This window comes from Gossypium arboreum, chromosome 11 (genome assembly GCF_025698485.1).
Source record: "Gossypium arboreum isolate Shixiya-1 chromosome 11, ASM2569848v2, whole genome shotgun sequence".
Taxonomy (NCBI): domain Eukaryota; kingdom Viridiplantae; phylum Streptophyta; class Magnoliopsida; order Malvales; family Malvaceae; genus Gossypium; species Gossypium arboreum.
The window spans coordinates 102,394,275-102,404,835 of NC_069080.1; positions in this window are offsets into that span (position 1 = coordinate 102,394,275).

Genomic DNA, 10,561 nt, shown 5'->3' on the forward strand with positions numbered 1-10,561 from the left:
TTATGATATGTTTAAGTTTTCGTGAAACAGGGCCAGAACGGTTATGGGATCCCCTGTTCTGACTTTGGAAATTTACCATAAATTAACCAGAAATAATTAGAAGTCATGCTTTATATTTACAGACTCTTTTTTGAGTCTAGTTTCATTAGAAACAAACGGCATATGTATTGAAGCTCTGTACAGGGAGATATCTAAGTCGTAATGCACGAAGGTCAGAGTAGTCGAACCCTGAAACAGGGGATACTTTAACTAATAAACTGTACTAATCGGCCTGACCAAAAATTCTAGAAAAACATCTGTAGATGGATATGTGAGTCTACTTTCAGGGAAAATTTACGGAATCAGTTTTTGAGTTCTGGAACTCGAGATATGATTTTTAAGGTGACAGTGACGCAGTTAGCCAGCTTGTCTGGAAATTTTAAAATGAACTGTGTAAATAAATGAATTAAGTTCGTTAACACCTCGTGTTCGACTCCGACAACGGTCTCGGGTGCGGGGCGTTACATGCTAGGATTGATGGAAGAAATGGTGAAAGTGATATTTAAAGTGTGAGTATAGGGGGAGTTCAACTCAAATTCTTAGAACAAATTAATAGTAAAATATTCTAAGTCCTAAAATATTCTAAGTCCTAATGTCATATAAAGTAAATAACAATTAATATATAATATAATGTATATTAATATATTATTTGCTATTACTTTATTTATTAAAATTAAAAAGCTCTTAAAAATATTAAATAATTTTAATCCTATACAAAGTTTATAACAATTAATATATATTATATAAAATATAATTATATATTAGTTATTAGTTATTATCATCTTAGAAATTAAAAATCTTTATTTTAGCTATTTTAAAATATTTATAGAAAAAGACAACTAATTTTAATATTTCCGAAACAGAGTCAATTTTTGCAAATAATTCGATTAAGTCCTTGGAGTTGAAGATAATTTGAAATTTGAGCTGCAAACTAAAACTCGGATCAAAATTGACCCTTTTATTTGAAAAATTAAAAATTTATTTTGTCACTTAGGAAATATTTTCTCAGAGGATTATGTTAAAATCAAATCCAGGAAAGATTGGAGGGGTCATAAGTGGTCCCACTTAAGTTTCAATCTCCTAGGCAGAATTTATTTTGACATACTAATCCAGAAAATATAGCCTAAGTGTAACACCCCAAACTCAACCTAGACGTTACAGCCGAATTCGAAAGTGTCACAAGGTAGAGGTTTCAAAAATAGAGTTATCTCATCATTACATTCATGTTTTTACTGGAAACACCATCTAATTAGTCCATTTGCCAAAACTTATTACAGCGAAAGCCGTAAAACAGTTGTATTTTGAAAATGCAGATGTATTTTAGAAAAATATTTGTTTGCGTACAAAATGTCATTTTTAGAGAAAAGCGTTTTGCTTAAGCTTGCATTAACAACATATAAATCCAAAACCAACAGTTATAAAACCATAAAGTCTAGAGAGTCTTAGAATTACAAACTCTCAAAAATAACCCAAAAACCATAAATAAACCATAAATAATTAAGTTTTAATAGTTTACGATCGAGTGGTCACCGCTGAGTCTCTGTTGCATCGATCCGCCTAAGTCTGTGGATTACCTGACACACAGACATACACATGTGAGTTTACGTAAACTCAGTGTGCAACCCAACAGAATTAAGCATGTAGTCAAACAACATCATATACACAACCAGAAACAGGTACCGACTCAGTTTCAGATTCAGATTCAGATAGCAAATATGCCAAAATCCTACCCCCAATCCTCTACACACCAACTCCGTCCATCCCATCACACCATGTGGGGTTAAAAACACCCACCCATCCGTACATACCACATCGTGCCATTAAGACACATATTAGATAACATGCAGTCAAGTTGCATACGATATACGCCGAACAGAACACTTTCTCCATACATATACAAATCTCACCCCAGTCAAAGATACAGAATTATCAGATACAGTATAACAGATTAAACATGATCAACACGCTTATACACAAATAAAAGTACAGATAGGCATACATTTAATACATTACTCGAATCAGTCCATCAGGATGTCTTAGCATACAAATTAGGGTTTATATAGCCCTTACTGACCCTACTGTAGGCCCACAGTCGATCGAAACGACCCGTGCGAGTCTAGGGAAAATTTTAGAATTATGGGCCCACACACCCAGATTGGCCTTTACCGTGTAGCCCAGGCCCAAAATCCACACGCCCGTGTGAAATTCCCGTATAGCCCACACGCCCAACCTAGCCATGCCCGTTTGGCCCACATGACCACACTCGAGCCACTACACGGCCGTGTTCTGCATACGCTCCATGCCTTCATCGACCACACAGCCGTGTCTCGTATATAGCCATCTACACGGGCAACCACATGCCTATATGGCATCGACAGATTCATTATTCGGCTTTCGCTGAAACATCATTTTCTGTGTTTCGGGTACACACCTGGTACCGTTTTGATGTGAAAAGGCCCCCGAACTGTTCAACACCTAAGATTGACCACAAAACACCGAATTAACCACTTAAATCAGTATTAGATCAAACTTCCTCAAAACAAACAAGGCAAAATTTGAGTATTCAACACTTACCTGACTCCTCGAATGCCTCCACCTACGATTCCATGAAAAATAGTTCCTATTCTTCACAATTCACTACTGTCAAAAACCCAATTTTAAAACCAACGAACAGATTCAAGAATACAAAACACAGATCTAAATAACAACTCCTACTCGAGCAAAACATATTAACCCTTACATACCAATGTACAACCACCTTGAATTGAACACCAAAACAGAAGATAATTTTTCCCAAGACGAGAAAAGGAAAAGAAGAAAAGGAAAATGAGAAGAATGCAGAGAGAGGAAGAGGTAATGTCAGTTTTTTTGAAAATAGAAAATTTTGGGAAAACAAATTTTACCCAGACCCCACTACATCCACCATCCTAACCACCCACTATTCAGAATTCTAATAAAACCCAAACTCTATCACAAAGCCGAGAAAAAGTAATACCCAAACTTGCACAGGGATTCAAACACAGGGCCTCCAACACACTAACTCCTTACCACTCCAACCAGCAGGCTCATTCTGATATGGATTTATAGGAAATTAATATAAGCCCACACGAAAAGGTAAAGCTTAATTCCAAAAATAACCAAAATTTACGAACATGGGACTTGAACCCAAGACCTTTCACACACACCCAAAACACTTAACCACTGAAACAAGTACACACTTATGTCAGATATTCATAGAAGCAAAATTAAATTATTTGGGTGTTACACTAAGCCATTTATTTAAAATAAAAATAAATATTTAGGTATTCGATAAAATGAACAAGGTTTTATCCTGCTCGATTTTTCCCCTTTGTAATGTTTCAAGCACTTAGTGTTAACTCTGTAATTACCACCCTTACTATGAAGCTCAACAACCCCGTATGGTAAGACTTGATGAATAGTGAATGGACAAGACCAACATGATTTTAACTTACTACGAAAGAACCTTAATTTGGAATAGAACAACAAGACTTACTGATCTGCTTCAAATTCCCAAACTCGAATGTGCTGGTCATGTTAGAATAGTTTGGCATTTTCATATGAGAACATTTGGAACTCTTCTAACTCATTAAGTTGAAACATCTGTTTCTCTTTAGCAAGCTTGAAATCTATGTTGTGCTGTTGGATACCCAGTAAGTTTATTATTCCAACTCCAAAGGAAAATGACAGGCTTTCTCAAAGACCAACTAATAAGGAGACATCCCTAAAGGTGTCTTGTATGTAACACCTCTAACCCGTGTCCGTCACCGGAACAGGGTTACAGACTATTACTAAAGTTTGCAGAACAATTATAGATAATTCATATTAATTACTATTCAATTCTGAAACTTATCACATTGTCCCTTGAATGGATCTTCGAGGCCCAATATAAACATTGGAATTGAATTAGGACTAAATCGGGAACTCAGAGAACATTTCGCGAAATTTTAAAATTTTCCTAGATGTAGGGCACACACGCCCGTGTGACCATAGGACATGCCCGTGCTGTAGGCCGTGTATGACCCCATGTAACTCTATGACTTGTGTCACATGGCCTGCTATACGCCCGTGTGCTAGGCCGTGTGGTCAATTTATTTTTCATAAATTAGGTATAGGTTTCACACAGCCAAAATACATGCCCGTGTTCTAGGCCGTGTAGCACACACGGGTTGGGACACACACCCGTGTCTCTACCCATGTGCTCAACTCTAAGCATTCTGTTAGGCACGTAATCAAAGAACACACTCTCTGATACATGCTCGCCTCAATTTTATTTGAGTCATTTGTAAGATGCCGGATCATCGATGAAGAAGTGACGTTGGAAGTTGAAGGAAGAAAGTAAGTTCGTTTTAGGAAGATTTGGATGACTAAGTTTGGGTTCAAAAAATTGTCCAAGAAGTTTAGGTTCGAGAAGAAGATGAGTTAGAATATTTGGTAGTGTTGGTTTTGGTTCGGCAAGTAAATAAAATAAGGTTGGTCAAAATGTTTTGGTAATGAAAAGAAATATGGTAATTGGTTGCCTAAGAACAAGTTGAACCAATATTAGCAAATATCGACCCGAAACTTATTGGTTCTTCAGTTGGGACAGTTGAAAAGAAGTTGGACCTCGACCTACTATATAGGTAGATAGGAACCTCGATATTGAGTTTTGAACACCATACTAGAATTAGTGATAAGTTTGGTTTCGTAAAAAGAAGTCGATTGACGCCACTCCTAGGTAGATAAGCCAACAAAATCTTAAACGAGATTTAGAGAAGAAAATCCTCACAAGAACAAAGGTTCAGCTATAAATTTGGCAAAATTCTTTTACACAATACAAATGGCCGAATTTATAGGCCTTACAAGTCCAGCCGAAAAGGCACATTCATAACTTATGAACTAAATAAGATAAGCCTTGAATGTTCTTGAAAATTCTAGAAAATCAACACTTAATAAGCTTGTCCATGTTCGGCTGCACCTTCTTCCAAAAAGTCACCTTCATGGCTAAGGAATGAGAGATGAATGATCAACGTGTGAACAAGACCCTTGGAGCTAAGGCTAGATTTGGCCAAGGCTAATAAGTGAGCCATAAATTGGTGATGCTTGGCCAAAAGTGTTGGAATTAATGTGGAGAGCTCATTAGCCTTTTTGGGTGTGAACACCAACCATTGAAAAGCCATCAAATGTGAACAAATATTCCAAGCATTAATTCGGTTATTACATAATTAAGACGTGTAATGTTGATAATCATAAAACATAATTAATTACTAATGTGAACTTAATTAAAAACATAGTTAATTTAAAATAGCTATTTAATGAACTTATTCAAGTAAAAAGTAAATACTAATAGAATAAGCTATAAATAACTTCATGAGCTACGATTAAGTTCGTGAGCTATATTCGAGCTAAGTCTGAGCTCGAGAGCTGAAGTTGAGCTAAGAACAAGCTCATAAGCTGGAGTTGAGCTGGATGTGAACTCGTTGAGCTGGAACCGAGCTTGCTGAGGTGGTTGTGAGCTGGACGAGCTAGGAAGAGATTATAAAGATGACTCAGTGAGCTAGTCCACAAACTCTCGAGTAAGCTGATGATAGATTTGACCCAAGCTTGATCAACTAAAGCTAAAATTGCATCTTTGAACCTCTTGGCTCAGGCTCGGGTAATCGGTCCTACGGGCAACTTGAGAGGATCTATATTGGCAGCTGGCAACTCGGGAGGTGTGGCTGTATCACTCTCGAGCCACATATCAAAATGCTCAGATGAGCCATGTAAAAAGACACTTTTCAGGGCTAAACAGGAAACTCATAAGAGTTTTATTTAGGGAGCTCATAGAGCCTAACAGGTAACTCTGAAGAATTAATATTAAAGAGCACCGGATAAGATAACAGAGAGTTCAAATGACCCATGTCAGGAAGCCCATAAGAGCTTATATCAGGACATTCATGTAGAGCTACATTTGTGTCTGTATTATATGCTAGATCACAACTGATCGAGTCATGTAACAGGACGCTCACACAGAGCTACAGTAGTGCGTAACACATGCTAAATCACTACCGATTAGAATGCTCGTAGGAACTATATGTCACTATAATCGAGAGAGCTATATCAGGATTACACATTCAAGCTAAATCCTATCTGCAACATATCCAGAATAACATTCAAATACGGAAAATCGCACATATCCACCGAATTTCATTATTCAAACGGAACTTAACTCTTTATGAACATTTTCGATCATGTAATCATTTCATGTATTTATAACTTTTATATAATTCACATAAACACATACTACATTCATTCCAAATGTAACATTCAATTCAACCATATTAACATATATAGTTAAGTTACACGAACTTACCTCGACACTCGTTCGTGTATATAAAAATCTACTAATCCGAAACTTTTTCTTTTCCTCGATCTAGCTTCGAATTTGAGTTTTTTGGATCTATATAAATGAATTTAATCATCAATTTATCATATTTCATATTCAATTAAGTTCAAATTACATTCTAGGCAAAATTATCATTTTTCCCCTAACTTTTCATAAATTCCAATTTCATCCCTAGGCTCGAAAAATGAAATTCATGCAATTTAATCCTTATTCCAAGCCTAAAAAATTTTAGTATAACATTTACATCACATATATTTCATAAAATCATAAATTTTCCATTAATTTTACATTTTACAATTTAGTCCCTAAATCACAATTTCATGAAAATTCACTTTGTAAAAGTTGTTTATCTATCAACAACCTTTCATTTTCTACCATAAATTTCAAATTTTAGCATATTCATACATGGAAATATTTCTATACTTTTATAACTTTTCAAATTAATCCCCAAAATAAATAAATTAAATTATCATGATCTCAAAAATATAAAAAATTACTAAAAGCGGGACAAGAATACTTACCAAATTAAGCCAAGAAAGTTTGTTTTCTCTTTCTAGGGTTTCCATAGAAAAATTTGGGATGAAGATGATATAAAATGATATTAATTCTATTTAATTATTTATCATCTTTTAATTTTTCTCATTTTCAATTTAGTCCTTAGCCTTTTTAAATTTTTCCACGGATGAAACACCAAAAATATCTACTAATTTTTCTTTAATGGTCTAATTACCATATAAGGACATCATGTTTTGAATTCCATAGCTATTTGGTCCTTCTAGCTACTAGAATTCAACTTTTGCATTTTATACAATTTGGTCCTTTCCATAATTAAGCACATAATCGATAAAATTTTCTTATCAGAATTTTCATATGACATTCATATAATAATGAAAACCGTGCAATAATATTAAAATATTTTTTCTTTTCGGCTCAGATTTGTGGTCCCGAAACCACTGTTTCAATTTCACTGAAAATGGGTTGTTAGAACTTTCCCCCTTAAAAATTTTTGTCATTGAAAATCTTACCAGTAAAAAGATTCGGGTATTTCTTTCTCATGGGTATCCTCCAGTTCCTAGGTAGCCTCTTCTATACCATGTCGTTGCCGAAGAATTTTTACTAAAGCTACCTTTTTGTTTCTTAACTCTTTTTTTTTCACGTGCCAAGATTTTGATCAGCTCTTCATTGTATGTCATATCAGGCTGAATCTCTACCTCTAATGGAGAAATAACATGTGAAGGATCCGATCAATATCGTCGCAACATAGACACATGAAAAATATTATGAATCTGAAGTTCTGGTGGTAAGGCTAACTGATATGCAACAGGTCAAATTCTTTCTATGATTTCATATGGCCTAATGAACCGTGGACTCAATTTTCCTTTATGGTCAAACTGGAGAACATTCTTCCAAGGTAATACTTTCAAGAATACCTTGTCACTGACTTGAAATTCTATTTCTTTCCGTTTAAGATCAACATAGGACTTTTGACGATCTGAGGATGCTTTTAAACTGTCCTGAATTACCTTTACTTTTTCTTTTGTTTCACGGATCAAATCAACTCCATGTATCTTTTTCTCACTAAGCTCTATCCAATACAATGGAGTTTTACATTTCTGGCCATATAAACCCTCACACAGTGCCATCTAGACTGATAACTGTTATTGTAGGCAAATTCAACCAAAGGTAAATATTTTTCCCAATTACCTTCAAATTCTAGTACACAACAGTGAAAGATATCTTTTAAAATCTGTATAACACGTTCGGGTTGTCCATCCGTCTGAGGATGGAATGCAGTACTGAAATATAACTGTGTACCTAATGATCATTTTACGAATCACTAAACTAGACTACGGTCATGAGTAAGGCAAGCATACCTACCGAATGGTAGTATAGCTATGGTGAGTCCAGAATATCGTATCCACAAGCACTAAAAGTACTAGTATTAACTATCTTTCTATTATTTAGCCTAAACTATAAGGGATTTTTTTAATCTAAAATTAACTAACTAATTAACTACTAAATGCGACAGAGAGTAAATTGGGAATAATACTTGAAGAAAACTTATAAGGAAGACAATACCTAGGAAAGAAACCACCTAGAATTCACTTATTATTCTGACTCTGAATCAAACGATTTATTCACTTGTCTTGATCCGTAGAAATCCCTAAATTATGTTAATATCTCTTTCGAGACTAAGAATAACTAATTCTAGGTTGATTAACTGAAATCTCTTTCTAATTAAAACCCATATCGTCGCATTAACTCAATCTATGGATTCCCCTATTAGATTTGACTCTAATCTGGCAATTTTATGTCGTCCTATTTCTAGGATTGCATGCAACTCTGCTTAATTATGCTAGATCTACTCTTAAACAGGGACTTTTACTCCATTGAATAAGCATATCAAACTTGGAATAATATCTGAAAATATTAAAACGAGGATTAAAAACACATAATTAAGAAAAGAACAAGTATTTATCGTGTAATTCAGATAGTTAAATAATAAGATCCATCGTATGTTTCATCCTCCTTAAGTATTTACGTAGTTTAATTCATAATGTAAAAGGAAGACATCTCAAATTTAGAAAAACATCAAGGCATAAAAAACCCAAATAAACTTCGAGAGAAATTTGAATGGAGATATTCAATCTTGAAGTGGATCTGCTTCTGATATGATTCCAACGGCTTCCTTCGAGTAATTTCTGCTTTCTACTCTGTGTGTCCTTGAGAGAAATTTAGGTTCTCTTCTAGTATGTATTTATAGACTTTAGACTGCTCAGAAACCCTAAAAATTGGCTTTTTTACGTGTTTGGGAAACAGGGAGCAATATCGACATAGACTACCATATGGGCGTGTGGCCAACCCATGTGGCTCACACGGGCGTGTGCTCAGCCCATGTGGAATTAGTCTTGGTCGTGTGGATCTTTAAATCAGCTCGTTTCATCCGTTTTGGCCCGATTTCTGCTCCTTTTTGTTCCCTATGCTCTCCTAAGTATAAAACATGAAATTAAAGGATTAGGAGCATCTAATTCACTAAATTGTATGATAAATCATCCAAAAATATGCTAAGTATGGGATTAAAATGTATTACTTTTATGGGTTATCAAATATCCCCACACTTAAGCGTTTGCTTGTCCTTAAGCAAAATCCTTAACTCACAATTAAAAGTAAACTCTCTCAATTTATAATTCTCATCAATAATGTTTTATCATAATTTCACAAATAATCATACATTGATAATTCAACTAAAAGAGCACTAAATGCACAAGCAATCCAAGTTTACCATTTTTAAAGCATGAAAACATAGGTATTTCCCCTTATCTAAATAACTACCTTTAATCCAAAACAGACAAGAATTCACATCCTCACTAAAGATTCACTCAAAGTACTCAAAGTGTTCAAGGTTCAAAAATTAAGTACTCAAGAGTCAAACATGAAAAGTTATTACCATAGGCTTGAATGAAAATCAAATCTCCCCCACTATAAATGAGATGATACACAAATCAAAAGATCTTTAAAGGGTTGTAACGGGGCTTGGGTTAAAGGTGTGGATAAAGGCTAAAAAAGAAGGTTAAAATCGAGATTGAATTTATAATTTACTTAACTAGAAAAATAAACTAATACTAAATAATTACATCAATCGAAATAATTAAAGAAATACATGAGCTTCTTCTCGAATATGAAATTAACTACTTAAGCTCAAAACAAAGAACTAATAATAATCAACATATATGTATTTTTTTCTTTTTTTTTCACTTTTTTTTAAATGAATGAATGAGTGAATAATAAGAGAAAATTATACACTAAAATAAAAGTACATAGTTAGGTAATTAACCAAATCAAATCTCGACAAAAAGGGAGTCAATAGAATAGGAAAAATTCTCAGTGAATCAAAAATTATGATGCATCGGTTAATATTAAGGGTAAATTAAGAAACAGTCTGTTAGGCTCAAAGGGGTTCACTAAGGGTTAATTGTGAAGGTAGGCTTTTTATGGGGTAAGTGGGTTAAAACCTAGGTGTCTTTATCATCTTAGTATATCAAATCAAAGGTGTGGTCTCGACATGTATAATCGAAGCAAGTTCTAGAATAAAAATTCAATATTGACAAACTCATAACCAATAATAAAGTGAGCAAG